Here is a 19,508-nt window from a genome sequence, read left to right on the forward strand (position 1 = left end):
TCTGGTTAATCCATTATCCACATATCAACCAAAGTAATCTTAGTAGCACATCAAACTGATCATGCTCCTTCCCCCAGTTTAAAAGTTTTAATTACTTACCACCACCCTTAAAAGTAATTGATAATTTTAACCCATGGTTAAAGACTCTTTCATGGGACTGTTTCTACACACCACTCTGATTTCTTCCCTTTACTCTCTTTCCGCTAGCTAGCTTTGCTCTAGTAATATCTATATATTCTCACTGAAGACCCCAGGCTTGTCCCCATTTTAGACTTATCCTGTCTCTTCAGAAAGCCCTTCCCTGAAAATGGCTTGTGACTTACTTCCTAACTTAATTCTAATCTCTGCTTAAATTCCCCAAGCTTTTTTCTCATCTCAGGATCTTAACATATACTGCCAAATCTTCCTTAAATTTTTTATCTATTTTATTATAAACATCTGGTTCCTTATTATTTTTCTATTTTCTAATTATGCATAAACTTTATAGAGTCAACCTGCATAAACTTTGTATCTAAAAGGTATTCCACATATCTAACTTTAAAAAAAGGCTGTCCTGTCTTCTACTCATAGCATGATCAATGAGAAAATAAAATACATTTTATCTTCTACAGTAGATGGAAGTATCTATGCTGTGAACAGTGTTCTATGATGTCCTTCCAATACCTGTTCCTGGTATATATACTCATATAATCTCTTCTTGTTGAGTGTATGTGGGGCTTGAGAATAGAATGGAATACTGCTCCCATTATCAAGTTACTAAGTAGTTGATTATGAATTAGTCATAAGAGAGATTATTCTGGAAGCATCTAATCCAAGCTGATGAGTCCTTTTGAAAATGTGAGGGAAGACATTCTTCTGATGGACTCAAATTTGAAGGAAACTGCCATGTTGTAAGGAAGGGAACCCCAACCTATTAGGATAACCAGATAAAGACAAGGCCGACAACAAAAATCAGAACAATATCCCTCATGACACTGGCTCAAACAGCTTTAATAATATATTAAATCAAATCTAGAAACATGTAAAAATATAATACATCATGAACAAATTGGATTTATTTAATCCAGGAAGGCAAGGTTAGTTCATCACCTGAAATTTAGTCAGTTATTTCACCATAACAACAAATTGGGAAAAAAAGAAAGAAAGAAAGAAAGAAGGAAGAAAGAAAGAAAGAAAGAAAGAAAGAAAGGAAGGAAGGAAGGAAGGAAGAAATCTTAACAGTGTCAGAGAAAGCATTTGCCAAAATTCAACATTCATTCATAAGAAAACCTTGATGCATACTAGAAATAGAAGAAAATTTCCTTATTCTCGTAAAAGACATTAGGAACAAACCTATCAGTGATATACTTACCACTAACACCAAATTCATTCTTTCTAAAATTCAGGAGGAGGATAAGATGACTCCCATTTCCATTAACATTGTACCAAGGTTCTAGCCAAAAAACATTAACTAAAACTTAAGCTGTGAATAAATACAAAACTCTTTAGGTAACCCAGCTCATTTGAGTGAGTTTGGTAGTCTGTATTTTAAAGAATTTGTCCTTTACATCTAAGTTACCAAATAAGGCAAGAAAAACAAAAAGCATACAGATTAAAATAAAGCAAAACTATATTTTGCATACTCTTTAACTGTCCAAACAATTCCAGATATTAAAAAAAATAATACTGATATCAATAGGTGTATTCAGCAAGGTCACAGGAAAAAAGGTCAACACTAAAAATCAAATTTCATTTCTATATAGCATCAAGAAATGAACAACAACAGACATTTAAGTGTATATATTATATATGTGTGTGTATATATATTATGGAAATATACATATATATAATTTTTGCATTGAAAAATCACAAAGTTCTTAGGAATAAATTTGCAAAATATGTGTAAGACTCACACACCAAAAACTATAAAATATTTCTGGAAAATATTTAAAAGATCTAAATCAATGGGGGAAATGTACTGTGCCCAAAGATCAGAAGAAGACTCAATATCATTAAGTTGTTAATTCTTCTCCAATTGAACTACAGATTCAAACCAAGATTGACCAAAATCCCTGTGATATTTTTGTATTTGCTGTTATTATCATTGAAAATGAGAAAATACAAAGGCTTTACAGAAGACATAGATTATGTTTAAAGGTAGTACTAAATTTAAAAAGGAAAAATAATAAAATCTGGGAATTACATGGTAGAACACAATCAACTTATGATATTATATCATAAATAATAGTGGAAAAGAAATCTACTTTATAGTTAGAAATAAAAATATATCATTTACAGGTAATAATCAAATAATAGAAGTGTAAATATATTCTGTTATATAAAAGTAAAAACTTAAAAATATTTATAATCAGAAAAAAATGAATTGTAAAGGAGAGAAAATATATAAAAATGTATTACTTTCATTTTTTTTTACTAGTAAGATAATTAATGCTATTTTAAAAATAGAGCATGATACATATGCAATCAACTTTAGTTATGCATTTACTGAAACAAAATACATACCCACGTAAATTATCAATATAAACAAAACAAAAAAAATCAATGTAACAAAATAAGACAAACAACCTAATAACAGAAAACATAACTAAATCTGACTACAGAATTCAAATCAAACATTTCTGTCAAATCAAAGGAAACATTTTTAATAGAGCATTGGTTATATAAATTAAGTTGCAGCCATACAATGAAATATGTACAATATAGATGTAGCCATTGAAAAGAACAAGTCAACTTTGTATATACAGATGAGAACAGTCTTCCAGTAAAAATTACAAAATGAAGAAAGGTGAGTGAGTTCATATTTTTCTTTTAAATCACACACATACACACACAGAGTATCTCTGAGAAGATGTAGAAGAAATAATTGAATATTGATTTCCTTTGAACATAGAATTTGGAAGAGACTCTAGAGAGACACTTTTCACAGTATATGCTTTTATATATTTTAAATTTTGTGCATGTACATTATTTTATTGATTCTAATACAAATAACGCTGTTTTTAATAGGTACTTCCTGCTTTCTATAACATCTCATTCACATCTTTCAGAATATAAAAATTTATAATAAGAAATAAATTTGTTTTTGTGTTTATTATTTATCAGTCCTATGAGGTCATAAGCTTTTTATATAATGAAGCCAAGTGTATTTCCTACTGTGCAGAACCTGGTCTACAAGTAGACTCTAAATATGCACATTTTGCAGGACAGAATGAACATAATCAAGTTAATAAAAGATAGATGACTGAATCAATCAAGAGAAAAGGAGTCAAGTGAGTTTTAAAAATTATTTATAATCTGAAGCAACCACATACAAGTTAAAACCAAAAAGAAATATCATTTTGCCTACTTAATCTTTGAAACACTTTATTATTATATCCAATACTTGTGGATGTATGCAAACAGACACTTTGAAACATTGCTGTGTTAAAATTAATAATGTCTATCAGAGAAGTTTTCATAAAATAGAAAAACTGGACTTAACATGAAGTTCCAAACAATAAAGGATTGACTAAAGTATCAGGTATAAAACCTATGATAAAATACTATGATGAGGGGGGCGCCTGGGTGGCTCAGTGGGTTAAGCCACTGCCTTCGGCTCAGGTCATAATCTCAGGGTCCTGGGATCGAGTCCCGCATTGGGCTCTCTGCTCAGCGGGGAGCCTGCTTTCTCCTCTCTCTCTCTGCCTGTCTCTCTGCCTACTTGTGATCTCTCTCTGTCAAATAAATAAATAAAATCTTAAAAAAAAAAAAAAAAACACTATGATGAGGGGCACCTGGGTGGCTCAGTGGGTTAAAGCCTCTGCCTTTGGCTCAGGTCATGATCCCAGGGTACTGGGATCAAGCCCCACATTGGGCTCTCTGCTCAGCAGGGAGCCTGCTTCCTCCTTTCTCTCTGCCCGCCTCTCTGTCTACTTGTGATCTCTGTCTGTCAAATAAATAAATAAAATCTTAAAAAAAAAAAAACACTATGATGAAAAACAAATTTATAATAATGCTACAGAACTTTTTTTTCACATATAAAGAACCAACCTGTTTATATTTCTGAACATATTTTCCAAAAGAAAAACTATATGGGGCAGCTGGGTGGCTCAGTGGGTTAAAGCCTCTGCCTTCAGCTCAGGTCATGATCTCAGGGTCCTGGGATCGAGCCCTGCATCAGGCTCTCTGCTTAGCAGGGAGCCTGCTTCCTCCTCTCTCTCTCTCTCTCTGCTTGCCTCTCTGCCTACTTGTGATCTCTATCAAATAAATAAATAAAATCCTTAAAAAAAAAATGAAAAACTATATGAACACAGACACACATACATTGCAAAAATACTGAAAATACCTGAGTGGCTCAGTTGGTTAAGCATCTGACTCTTGATTTTGATTCAAGAGGTCCTGATCTCAGGGTTGTGAGATCAAGTACTGCATCAGGCTCCATGCAGGGCTTGAAGCCTACTAAGATTCTATCTCCCAGGGGAGTAAAAAAAAAAAAAAATTCTCTCCCAATTCTCTAATTTCCCTTTCTATATTTTCATTGTTAGTGTATAAGAAAGCAACTAATTTCTGTGTATTGATTTTGCATCTGCCATTTACTATAGCACCAAGAATCATAAGATAACTGGGAATAAACCTAAACAGAGGTAAAGGATCTGTACTCAAGGAACTACAGAATGCTCATGAGAGAAACTGAAGAAGACAAAAAAAGATGGAAAAACATTCCATGTTCATGGATCATTAGAATACACATTGTTAAACTGTCTATACTGCCCAGGGCAATCTATACTTTCAATGCCATACTGGTCAAAATTCCACCAGCATTTTTCAAAGTGCTGTAACAAACAATCCTAAAATTTGCATGGAAAGAGAAAAGACCCTGAATTGCCAAGGAAAGATTGAAAACGAAAAAGAAAACTGGGGGCATCATGTTGCCTGAGTTCAAGCTTTACTACAAAGTTGTGATCACCAAAACAGCATGGTACTGGCACAAAAACAGACACATAGACTAGTGGAACACAGTGGAGAACCCAGATATGGACCTGCAACTCTATGGTCAAATAATCTTCACAAAGCAGAAAAAAATACCCAGTGGAAAAAAAAGATAGTCTCTTCAATAAATGGTGCTGGGAAAATTGGAAAGCTATGTATAGGAGAATGAAACTCAACCATTCTCTTACACCATACACAAAGATAAACTCAAAAGGGATAAAAGACCTCAACGTGAGACAGGAATCTATCAAAATCCTAGAGAAGAACATAGGCAGTAACCTCTTTGACATCGGCCACAGCAACTTCTTTCAAGACATGTCTCCAAAGGCAAAGGAAACAAAAGCAAAAATGAACTTTAGGGACTTCATCAAGATCAAAATCTTCTGCACAGCAAAGGAAACAGTCAACAAAACAAAAAGGCAACCCATGAAATGGGAGAAGATATTCACAAATGACACTACAGACAAAGGGCTGATATCCAGGATCTATAAAGAACTCTTCAAACTCAACACAAAAAAACAATCACACCTAAAAATGAGCAGAAGACATGAACACTTCTCCAAAGAAGACATATAAATGGCTAACAGACACATGAAAAAATGTTCATCATCATTAGCCATCAGGGAAATTCAAATCAAAACCACATTGAGATACCACCTTACACTAGTCAGAATGGCCGAAATTAACAAGACAAGGAACAACAAGTGTTGGAGAGGATGTGGAGAAATGGGAACTCTGTTACAGTGTTGGTGGAAATGCAAGTTGGTGCAGCCACTGGGAAAACAGTGTGGAGATTCCTAAAGAAATTAAAAATAGAGCTTCCCTATGACTCTGCAATTGCACTATTGGGTATTTACACCAAAGATACAGATGTAGTAAAAAAGAGGGCCATCTGTACCCCAATGTTCATAACAGCAATGGCCACAATTGCCAAACTGAGGAAAGAGCCAAGATGCCTTTCAAAAGACAAACAGATAAAGAAGATATGGTCCATATATTCAATGGAATATTATGCCTCCATTAGAAAGGATGAATACCCAACCTTTGTATCAACATGGATGGGACTGGAAGAGATTATGCTGAGTGAAAAAAGTCAAACAGAGAGAGTCAATTATCATATGGTTTCACTTACTTGTGAAGCATAAGGAATAACACATTAGGACATTAGGAGAAGGAAAGGAAAAGTGAATTGGGGGAAGGGGGAGGGGAAGACGAAGCATGAGAGACTGTGGACGCTGAGAAACAAACTGAGGGTTTTGGAGGGGAGGCAGGTGGTGGGATAGGAGAGCCTGGGTTGGGTACTAAGGAGGGCAAGTATTGCATGGAGTACTGGGTGTGGTGAATAAACAACAAATCTTGGAACACTGCAAAAATAAAAAAAAATAAGAAAATAAAAAAATATTCTCTCTCCTGCTCCTTGTGCCCCTCCCCACCACCTCTCTCTTTCTCTCTAAAAATAAAAAAAAAATAGTAATTTTTAAAAATACTGAAAATATACAAGGCAAGAAGTTCAGATTGGTTACATCTTAATGCTGGGGGTATATGTATATTTAGATATTTTTCAGATATTTTATAGTGAATATATGTGAATTTTTAAAGATAAATTTGCAACAGAAAGTAAAAGGCTTGATTCTTAACTGGCAAAACAGTGAAACAAAACAAAAAGTAATAAAACATATAATTTCTATCATGAGGCATGGTCCTATAATATTTTAAAGGATTTCTTTTCTATTTGGGGCAGGCAGAAGAGAACATTGCAGACAAGATGTGTTGGCATTTGATGTAATCTAAAGAACATGAATTTGACTCTTGTAGAGCCCTGGATTCAAATATTTCTCCATGTTTCCTCAGGACCCAGTCTGGCCTCTGTGTACCAGATGGTGGATGAATAATGGGGCTCCATAGGTACCTGCAAGATAAATTGCCTTTAACTTCTCTGAGTCTCAGTTTCCATATCCAAAATGCTGAAGTGGTGCCAACACCCTCAAAAATTTAACAAAATAATGCTCATAAAAATGCTTAGAACACAGTTATCTTAACAAATGTACATCCACCATACATGTATAAATTATAACGAACATAAACTTTCTATATGTAAATAGAGACACAGACGGGATGCCCATAAAAATGGAGGCTTATAATCGCATACTGACAAATGGAAGTGCATTATGGAAACTACACTTTGATAAAGAACAGAATAGATATGCACACAAGTGAAACATAAAAGGCCAGTGTATTTTCTATCTTACATTGGCAATTTTAAGAATAAACAGAAGGGATTTACAGAATTTGATTTATTAATAACACATTTTATTTTTGGTTCAAAACTAGGTTTATTCTTTTAGGATGGGCAGAAATGTGTGAGAAAGAAAGAAAGAAAGCCAAGATTTAAGGAAAGACTCTGAAATAAAATATGCACACACAGACTTGAAACAATCTGGTCCTAGGGTAACAAAGTAACAGGTTTTTCTCCACACATTTCCCCACCCCCAGATAGGCACTGAATTCCAGTATGCAAACAAAAGGGACATATTGTAGAGGTGATTCTTACAGCTGGAGAGACAAAAGGCTGCACTAACCAAAGCCAACGTTTAACAACCGCCTATCATGAAAAACTTGTTTCTCTCTTTTTTGAAGAAAAGTGGCATGTTTGAATAAGTGACATATTCTTTAAAGTTTCCATTTTTAAACATTAACAAATATACCTCAAAATAACAACCAACTTTCTTTTTTTTATAGAAACCCAGTTTCTCATAAATATCTGTCTGTGCTTTCATCTACATATGTGCTGCTATCTTTCCATAAACTCAATCACAGTGTAATTTAGTCTGTATTGGTAAATGTAGAAAGGCTCTCAGATGGCTTAGAAGAAATAGAACAAAATTAGTTTGGATTTTTTTCCAAGTGGATTGTCACAATCTGTGCATGTTATTTCCCTTACCGTTACATTTATGCAACATTCAGATTCCCTTTCCTCCTTTATCCATCTCCTATTTAACATAAACAGGGGAAAAATTAAGTGGTTATAATCACCTCTCAATCCTTTAATAAACTTTATACAATAGCTAAGAGACTATAATGCCTGAACGGTTGTTATTGGTTTGAATTTGGCATGTGACATCAAAGCAATAGATCTTCTGCTATGCCCAGGAAAATCTTAATCAGAGTTCCAAGCACAAATAAGCAGGGGGAAATTTTTCTGGCCCTGCTGTCTTTTAAAATTCCTGAATCTGGTCTCTTTCATGATCATCCTTCAAAGGAATCCATTTTAACATAGTTGTCAATAGACTCCAAAAATTGGTATTAAAGGAGCTTGCTTAAGAGATGTGTTTAGTCTCATTTCCAAGAAAGTTTATATTGACCGAGCACTTATTTATTGTATTAAAATGATTATTTTTTGTTAAAAACCCCTATACACAAACACTTCAACTTCTTCTATTGAATGTTATTCTAATAAGAGGATGAGACCCAAGATTTAAGCATCTTTTCCCCAACCAACGACACTGTTATCAGGACTATTTGAAATAATCAGATTTAAGATGATTCTAATTCTCCTAGATTCAATTGATTTCTTATTGTGTGCCTCCTAAATGCTTTATTCACATTTTTATGACAAACATTTCCAAACTGAATGTCAATTACCCATTTCTACTCTATTTTCTCACTTACTAGCACTCCCTATGGAGCATAGCTCCTGTCTCCTTCCCCTCTGTACCCAACATTAAAATATAGTGCTGAAACATTCCTGTAATTCAATGAATTATCTATTGTGTGGTAATCTGGTTAAAAGTCCACAGTCACAATTCTGATGTGCAGAAAACTGTTTTCACCATACTGAATATTAGGCACCTCCATTTCTGCTAGGAAGTGGATAAATAACACCACCATTTCAGATTCAAGATACCCCAGTCACTTTCAGGTTAATATGGTTTCCTTGGAGGAAATGCTCACCCTTTTAAGATTTCTCTGCCTACTCCCTTCTCTTCATCTTTCATTAGAGTTTGCATAATGGATGGGCATTAGAAGAGATAGGTTTAAAAAACAAACAAACAAACAAACAAACAACTGGGCAAATAGTCTATAATGTCCCATGAGGTTATCCAGGATTCAAGTCCCTTAGGGTATTTTTCTAGTCTCTACAGAGTCAAAGCTAACTCTCACCAGTACTGCATCCATGTTCCAGAGTGTAAGAAAGGAGGATGAGAGGAAGCGAAGGGTATAAATTATCCTATTTAAAGATATGACCTGGCATGTGCCCCAGTACCTTTGCTCTGTAGCAGCCCTACACCTCCTCCTTGGTAATTTGAGTAATGATGGCTGAGCTGTCCATGGGGTCAGGGGCTCAGCTCTGGCCAGACTCTGACCCTAGCACCACTCCTCCCTAGGGGAGAGGGGGTGGGAACCCCACAAGCTTTAGAGGGCATGGGAGCCAGGTTCTAAGGAGGATAGGGAAGGCAAGCGGGGGTGGGAGGGGTGTGCATGCATGTGCATGCACACACACACACACACACACACACAGAGACAGATATAACATGAAAGTTATACAAATTATTCTGCTTACATGTAATTGACTGAAACTTAGTTTCATGGATTATACTAACAGAAGAGGTACAGCACATATATGAATAACTACATTATAAGGAAGAAATGATTTTCATAAAAATGTATAAAAATAACATCTACAAATAGTTGAACAGGAAGCATTCATTCATCCTGAGGAATTAAGTAAAGCATTTGAGAGCAAGTCTCCTATAAAATGAACTGAATGTATTACATTTGATTGATTTATTGAACTAGTATTTAGTGACTCTCATCTATGTAAGTAATGGGAAGTGAGCTAGTAAGAAGCAAAACAATTATTGTATTTTCCTTAAGTCAGTTATTAATTATTAATTTTTATATAACTTTATTACTTGACCAAAGTAGAAATATGAAGGTGAAATCTGGAATTTCTCAAGGTTTCTATAGAGTTCAAAGTTTCTATGGGTCATAACATAGTCATACCCAATGTCATGAATCGGGGTGATGACAAAAAGGATCTTTAAGTTGTGTCTTCTTTTTATCAGTAAATGGAGAATTTACACAGACACTCTAAAGAAGACCTAAATTTTTTCTTCCTTGTCCAGAAAAGCAGTATCTGGAAAAGGAGATATTCTTAAAACTAACCTAAATCAAAACTAGCTGGACTGATTCCATATGATGGTGCACACTGCCACTCTAATAAAATCAAGCTTTGTACAATAAGTAAATAGAGGAAGAATGTATTTTGAGTAAGCAAATAACAGATTCTGTCACAGCTATGTGATCATCCAAATTGTGGCCTTTAAGTGGCTTAATTCTTGTGCAACTTAATGATTACAAAAATCCCAATGTCCACTGCCTCACCAGACAACTGACTTCATAAATGATTTCATTTCTCTATTTAATCAATGAACTACCTTTCTACTTCTTCTTCACTGTTGGAATTATAAACATTATCTTGATCTACCATATTAAAATTAAATAAATCTCCCCTCATTTCAATGATCGATACTAGGTACCTGACAATTCCTCTCCTTCCCTCTATGGCTAAGTATTTGTAAAGTAAAATTCTTATTCATTGTCTCTGCTCATTTACTCCCCTTTAACTTTCTAATCCATATGAGTCTAACCTCTGCTGCCACAACCCTAACTATGCTGAAATCAACAATGGCCAGTGGTCTTCACACTTCCAATGCAATAGACAATTTTCCATCTTTATAAAGCTTAAATATGGAAAATGCACTGTGTATTATTTCAATATGTTTCCTACTGCTAAAGTTATAGCTTCCTTTGGCTCCTGAGAAACTACTCCTCATTGGGTTTCCTCATACTTTTGGAACACATCTTGTTCATTTCAGTGATTTATGTCTTTTATTTGTATACCTGCTCTAATGGTACAGAATACCAATATGTTAAAAGTTTTCTACATTAGGGTATAGAAATTCAAAGAAATGCCATATATCATGTCACTATGTTATGACTAGAACAGGTCTGACTTTGTTAAACCGTTGAATTACCCCATCAATGGTTGTAAATTTTAGGTGAACATGACAATCATCTGGAAATAAATATATTATTATTCTTTTAGCTCTCCATTCACTTGAGAAATATTTACTAGATGTCCACTATAAACCAGAAAGTCTCCAAGGCACTGCATATACAGAAGTGAATAGACAATGACAGGATGAAGATATGAAAGAAGGAAAATAAATCATAGTGAAAACCAGGATAGAGAAAAAATTAGTTAAAACCATAAAAGAGCAAAGTGAACAACTTACTCTCTGAAATTAAGAATTTAGAAGATATATGTTTAATATAATACTAAAATTGGAACAATACAGAGAAAATTAGGTTATTTTCTTATCACAGATGACATGCAAATCTATAAATATTCCTATACATTTTTTAGAATCAATACCTAAACCTGAGAAAGATATCATTAAAAAGAAATCTCCAGACTAATATAACTAATGAATATTGATGAAATAATCTTCAATACCATCTCATCAAACAAAATTCAATACCTAAATAAAGATATTTTAATATAAACAATGTAAGAATGCAAGGATGTGTCACTGTAGATATTCTATCACTATCACCGCAGTAATTTAGCTAAGGAGGAAAAGTATCAAAATGTGTCTGAAGATTATGAGAATGCCTGATGAAATTTTGAGCCTGTAGCTGCTAAATATCACTTAGTAAAATAGGAATTGTGGATACAATGAAATACCACTGATACCCACCAGAATGGCTAAAATGAAAAAGAGGGAGAATCCCAAATTTTATTAAAGACAAGGAGTAATTAGAACTTTCCTACACTGTTGCAAAGAGTGTAGCTAGTACAGCAACTATGGAAAATAGTATAACAGTAGGTGCTAAAGGTGAATATTTCGGGCTCCTGGGTGGATCAGTTGTTGGGCATCTGCCTTCAGCTTGAGTCGTGATCCCGGGGTCCTGGGATCATGCCCTGCTGCAGGCTCCCTGATCAGTGGGGAGCCTGCTTCTCACTTTCCCACTCCCCCTGCTTGTATTCCCTTTCTCGCTGTCTCTGTCAAATAAATGAATAAAATCTTTAAAAATAAAATTAAAAAATAAAGGTGAATATTTGTATAACTTATGATCTACCAGTTTTATTCTTAGGTATAATACTGATCAAGATGGCCTTAACATTTCCTCAACCTTTAACCAAATGTTAGACAAGCTTCTTTTTACCCTTGAACTCAATCTCCCTTTCCTAGAACATTTACTTTAGAAAACTTATTATAAATTCTTTCTTTGCTTCTTTGAATTGTAAACTTTTTAAAAAAAAACCTCTTGCCAGGTTTGTAACCCAAGACTATCTTTCTTAAGGACCTGGGAGCTATCCCTTTGAAATGTAACCAACAAAGAAGAGAAAACCCCTACCCAGTCTCTGCTGGAGGGTAGAAGCCTAGCTTCAACAGGTGCTCAGTTCCAAGCTGTAAGACTACCTCTTATCATGAATGTTGGTAAATTGGGTAGTGCTAATTAGCAAACACAGATAGCCTATCATTCTCTTATTTTGGCTTTTAATAATTCTTCTGACTGTTGTTTCAGAGGAGTTGAGCTCAGACTGCATTCTAGTCTCTATTGCAATAGCCTTGAAAAGTCTTTTTCTTTTTTTTTTCATTCCTTTATTTTATTTTTTTTCCTCTTTTAAGTAGGCTCCATTTCTAGCATGGAGCCCAATGCAGGGCTTGAAATCATAACTCTAAAATCAAGACCTGAGCTGAGATCAAGTGGAAGACATTTAACTGACTAAGCCACCAAGATGCCCCTTGAATAAAAAGTCTTTTTTATGTTCCTTTGTCCAATTTTTGCTTTGGTGCACTTATCAGAAATATAAATATACATGCTAAACAAACAAACAAACAAAATGTTCATATCAGCATTATTCAAAATAACCCAAACAAAAAAAACTAGCCAACTGTCCAACAACAGTTGAGTTGAATGAATATATAAACTATGGCATATTCATAATATAATTCTATTGAACAATGAGAAAAAATGCATAACTGCAGGCGAACTATGGATCACTTTTTTTGATTTTTTGTTTTTTTAAAGATTTATTTATTTTGACAGAGAGAGATCACAAGTAGGCAGAGAGGCAGGCAGAGGGCGGAGGGGGGTGGGGAACCAGGCTTCCCGCTGAGCAGAGAGTCCAATGTGGGGTATGATCCCAGGACCCTGAGATCATAACCTGAGCTGAAGGCAGAAGCTTAACCCACTGAGCCACCCAGACGCCCCGGATCAGTTTTTCAAAACATAATGCTAAGTAAAAGAAGCTAGTTAGAAAAAAGTACATACTGTTTGATTCAGTTCATATAAATTACAAAAAGAGGTAAAGTTTATCTATGCTTCTAGAAATAGGGCGTTGATTATCCTTGCTGGGGACAGTGACAGAGAATTATTCAAGAGTTTTCTGACTACAATCAAGAAGTATTCTAGTCAGTATCAAGAAGTGTTGGTCGTACTCTGTTTCTTGATCAAGGTGTCGGGTATATGAGTGTGTTCAGGTTGTCAAAACTCAGCACATTGTACTGTTATGAAATATTTACTTCTTAAAAAATTGATATAACACTTAACATTTTTAAAAATCACCCAAAGGGGGAAAAAAAATCACCCAAGGATCTTGTTAAATTTGCAGATTTCAGTGATACAACTCTAGAGATTCTGACTTAGCAAATCCAGTATGAGGCCAGGATCTGTATATTTTAACAAGTAGGTGGTCTTTGAACCTTAAAGAGTGCCTTAAAAAAAGTCCCTGTGCAATTGTCAGTAAATGTATTACATTATATATTACATTTGGTTACTTTTACTCACCAGATGTAGCTTGCTATAATGCCAGAGCATCCTTTGCTGAACCAGGGGGGAAAAATGCTACTTTGAGCTGTGAACCAAGGATTGATTTAAGATATAATACATATTTTATGTATTGCATCTAGCCTTGCTCTTTGTCAGATTTTAAAGACACCTCCATTTTCTTATTTGTGTATGTTCGAGGCAGCCTTCTCCAGAGGTGAAGAGTGGTCTTTGTCTCTCCAGCTTATATTCTGGTAAATTCCACCTTAAGTCATTTAATAAAATACAGTTCTACATGTTTCGCACACATGGTCCAAAGCTTAAACCTTATAGTCAGAAAGTCTATGTGGGATCTTTACCATATTTCAACCTCTTCCTCGATACTGAATGGTAGTTTTAATAATAGAACTATATCTGTTCTAAATTGCTTGCATGGATTAGATTCATTTTATACTCACAAAAAGTCTGAGAACTGTTAGCCCTGATTTGCAGATGAGGCACAGAGAGGTTGTACAACTTGCCTTAAACACACAGAACTAGGGAGTAGCATAGAGGGGACTTAAACCCAGGTCACGTGGCTCCACAGCTTGGGAGCTCAGCCACCTCCCCTCACCTCCCCCCACTGCCCTCCTCAGAGAGGGCCTGACATTGCTCTAGGCTCAGCCTCAGCACTTCCTGTCCAAGTTGCTGCATGTGGCCAGCCTGGTTTTTTGAAAAGTTGAAGTTATGTAATGTAACCATGTTGATGAAATATATTTGTATATAGTGTATTTTGAAATAGTATGACCCTCCAGTTTTAAATTATAAAATAAGATAAAATAAAGATAAATAATAATACATTTTGTTCTACTGACAATCAGATGAGATGTCTATGAAAGTATAAATGGCAAAGAAATGTACAAATGCCAGTTAGTTCTGCATTATAAAAAGTTAACCCAAATGTGTGTCACAAGAAAGAGGGGTGATTGTCCACCATCAGCTACTTCCATTGCCTGTGGTCCCACACAAAAGTAGGACTTACTTCAAAGGTATCAATCATATTACCCACATTCTTTGCACCTATATCCAAAGAAATGACTGCCTCAGGAGAAAGTAGACAATCCAGCAGATTTTGCCATTCTAAATCCAAGCTCATTAAACCCACAGGGCCAAACACACCCTGTTTGTCAATTTCCATTCCAATTCGCCCTAAAGACTCTGAAGCTTCCTCCACTCCTCTGGATTTCTACTGGATCTGATCTTCTCCACCTTCCCACCCTTCCTCCCTCCCTTCCTCCTTCCTTCCTACCTTCCTTTCTTCCTTCCTTTCAAGGTTTTTATTTATTTATTTGAAAGATAGAGATTGCAGAAGCAGGCAGAAGGACGCAGAGAGATGGAGAAGTAGACTCCACACTGAACAGGGAGCCTAACACAGAACTCAATCCCAGGACCCTGAGATCATGACCTGAGCAGAAGTCAAACCCACTGAGCTACCCAGGCGCCCCTCTTCCCTCACTTTCAATAGATAACTTCTTCCCTCATGTCCTATTTAGAAAATACAAAGACTTGGTTGAGAAATCTTACAATCTATGGCCATTAGGCTTACCAATATGTTTCCTTTCTCAATCTTTCCTAGGGCAAGAAAGGTAGCTCCGAAATCCAGCTTCTTACATTGTAACTACTTGGTTGTGTTGGCAGTTAAACATATTAAATCAATCTTTCTCCTCCCTTTTACAGTCAAATTTCTTCACAGATTCAACATTTAATATTTCCACTTCTTAACATCCTACTCATTCCTCGACCCAGTGCAAACTGGCCTCTTCCCACTATATCATGAATAAGGGCTCTTTTAAACAAATGGAAAATTTGATTATCTGTTTTTATCTCATGGCTTTTGTTTTTGTTATCTTCTTTCCTTTTCCTTGTTTCAAAAATAATTTAGAGGTGAAATTCACAAAACATAAAATTAACCATTTTAAAATGAGTGATTCGGTGGTGGCTGTTCATTCACATTGTTGTACCACCTCTATGGAGCTCCAAAACATTTTTATCATTCCAAAGCAAAATCCCTTACCTGTTACAGTCTCTCCCCATCTCCGCCTTCCTCTCCGGCCTCAGGAACCACCAGTCTGCATTCTGCATCTATGGATTTATCTATTCTGGATATTTCATATGGTAAATGGACTCATACATTATGTGGTACTGGGGCTTCTCACATGTGGCATATTTTGGAGGCTCACCCACATTGTAGCTTCAGCACTTATTATACTTGAATAATATTTCATTGTATGTATTCACCAGAATTTTCTTATCCATTTATCTCCTTTCTTTTTGAAACCTACCTTTCCTGTGGTTTCTGGCACACTATACTACATTTTCCTCTTACCCTTTGCAGGCCTAACACTTATCATAATATGTTCGAGATTCATCATGATGTATAGCATACATCAGTATTTGATTTTTTATCAGTGAATGATATATTATATGCATTTGCCACATATATGTGTGTGCGTGTGCGTGTGTGCGTGTGTATTCATTCCCCTCCCCCCCACCACCAAACTGCAAGACCTGTATCTCTATCCCAGGTATTTCTTCGGAGCTCCAGACTCATGTATCATATGGGCAAATTAGATACTGCCACTTGACAATCACACATATACCTGAGACACAACATGGAAAAACTATACTTTCCAAAAGACCATACTTCCCTCTATTCCACATCCCCCTGCTCATTAAATGGCATGGCCATTCACCCTGGTAGCTAACTTAAAAATCTAGGTATTGTTCTTATTTATTTATTTATTTATTAGCTTCCTCTTTTCTCTGTCACATCCAATCACAGATTTTTTTTTTGTTTTTTTCTCTCTTTTTTTTAAGATTTTATTTATTTATTTGACAGAGATCACAAGTAGGCAGAGAGGCAGGCAGAGAGGCAGGCAGAGAGAGAGGAGGAAGTAGGCTACCTGCTGAGCAGAGAGCCCAATGCAGGGCTTGATCCCAGGACCCTGAGATCATGACCTGAGTCGAAGGCAGAGGCTTAACCCACTGAGCCACCCAGGAACCCCTTTTTAGTTTATCTTTTTAATATTTCTTAAATCCAATCACTTCACTCCAACACCTTCAGCATTAACCTTGTCCGAGCCACCATCTTGGGTCCTATGGATAAAAATGAGTGCCTTTTCAGCTGACACCCAAGCCTCCAGGCACAATCTGTTTTCCACATCACATCTAGAGTAATCTTTCTAAAACAAGTTTTGTTGTCAAACCTATAATAAAGAAATCTCTTCAAATGCTTCACATTACCCTCAGAATAAAGTATATATTCTTTAAAAATGCATAGATTCTTTAAGTATTGACTCTGCTTACTTCTCTCTGGCCACCTTCCCCAGCATTCTACTTCCCAGGCATAACAGATTAATTTTAGTTCTTGGTCAGGGCCGCACATTCTCCCTTTATTTAAAGGTCTTTGAACAAGCTGCTTTCTCTGTCTAGAACACTCTCCTCACACAAATAACCCACCACTTTAATCTTATCAATTCTTACTCATCTCTAAAAGGTCAAGCCTTTCCTCTTTGCCTTCAATAGAGATTTTACTCTGATGCTGTTTTGGTTGCCCTACAATCTGAATGACTGGTGTACTGTGTTACCTGTTTTGCCTTTGTCTTAGCCTCATGATTCCCTAATTTCTATTTGCTAGACCATGTCTTTTTGCATCTTTTTTTGACAATAATAAAGCACAGTTTTCTAAAACTTTCATTATTTGTGAATGAAAACATTTTTCAGATTATGTACTTCTTTCAGTCTTCCCTTTTATGGGTAGGAAGGTATACCTTTAAAGATTGTGACTGGGTCTCAATAAAGCAAATTTCCTATACTCCCATGAACCTTCTACCTCTACATACCTCAAGGTCAGTTTATGTAGAAAGACAATACACCCAACATGAAAAGGTATATCAAGGTACCCTTGCAGAAGTTTGAATTTTGGAAATTTAAATTTGAGGATTATCGCAAGAAGGGAAAATCATGGAACAGTCAATTAACTAGATTAATAGACTATTCAATCTATTAACTAATCAAAATTCAAAAATAAACAATCAGATACAAATAGTAAATATATCTCACTATGGAAATCTCTTTACATGATTTGTAGAAGAATAATACAAACTTTTTTCCACTTATGATTCTGAGTGTTTTAAATATGGGTTTGTAAAAGGTAATCAACTAGAAAATGCAAAGGAAACAAAAGTTTTTTCTGAAGATTTTGGAAAAATCCCCAAAGGAAACAAAGTACTGGCCTGAAAAAATCAATCAAAAGCCCAAAACAAGTATTAGTGTCAGGGTAAAAAGCAGTGAATAGAATCGGAAATGAACGCTTTGATTTCACTGTTTGGTCCAAGTGAAATAATAAAACAAGCAGCATGACTGATAAAAAAGAAACTAGACTTTCCCATAAGTGATCCACATTTCCAAATCACCCACATGTGACTTTTAAAAAGTATAGTGTTTTCAGTATCGAAACAAACTGAACAGTGCAGCTTTATCTTTTTAAAGTCCACAGAAGACACATTAGCATATTCTATAATTTAACATTTAAAAATCTCCTTATATTGTGTAAGTCTCATATAAAATGAATTCTAATATGGATCCACCAAGATATGGTGGAAAGAATCTTGTATCAATGTTCAAAGACCCAAATTCTAGCCTAAAACTTACGCCAACTATGTAATCGTGAACAAAGCATCTAACCTTCAGTTTCTTTGAGTCATATTTTCCCCTCCTATGAAGTAATAAGTGGTTGGGACTAAATGGTCTCCAAGATCACTTTCAGCTCAAATTCTAGCATGGAATAAAATTGAAAAGCAAATGTACTTTTCACTAAAATAATTACTTGCTACTGAGTATAATTGCTTCCTTTTGGTAAAAGGACAGGCTCATTATACTCATTTTTATGTGCATAGCACTGTTTTCTATTTACACAGTGTGCCTATAAAGCCATGTGATATTTTCAAATAAGCATAAAAGCACTTACTCTTCCAAATGAGTGTAGTCCCATCTTAGGTGCTAAGTCTAGAACTGCAGACTTCTACTGATGCTGAGATTTATTGGCTTGAAACTCTTAAAATTATCTACCAAACTCAAAATACTTAGGTTTGAATTCACTTAATATTTCATGCACTTATTTGCTTACCAAAGATATCCTCTCTAAAGGTAAATCCTAACCTTTTGACTGTGTTTTTTGTTTTTTTTTTTCCAGTAACAATGAGAAATATTTCATAGCCAGGATTGGACATGAAGATAGAGTGATAAAGTTGGGTAACATAGCACTTAGTTCCTAAAATGTGTGATTTAATTATAACATACAAGGATGAATTTTCTTGTGTGGTTAGTAAAATAGTAATTTTTTAAAAAGTCTGAAAAGAGTGATTCTAAATGTGGTTTGAAAAACAGTGGTATCTTTAGAATAAATGTATGAATTCCCAGGGAGAATACTTTGAAGTTTTACATTTCACTGACTATGTAAGTTCTACTAGAGTTTTTTAAAAAAAATGTTGAAATACTCTATAAACAGACATATTTATAATAAACATAAAAATAAAACTTGTGCTCTCTATATACAAATATACATATATATAATTTAGTAACTTTGGAATTCTAGTTTCTTCCATTACTTTTTGTCTTAAAACAGCTTCATCTCCAGTTTCCAGAAAAAATAAATCATT

This window comes from Mustela lutreola, chromosome 8 (genome assembly GCF_030435805.1).
Source record: "Mustela lutreola isolate mMusLut2 chromosome 8, mMusLut2.pri, whole genome shotgun sequence".
Lineage (NCBI taxonomy): Eukaryota > Metazoa > Chordata > Mammalia > Carnivora > Mustelidae > Mustela > Mustela lutreola.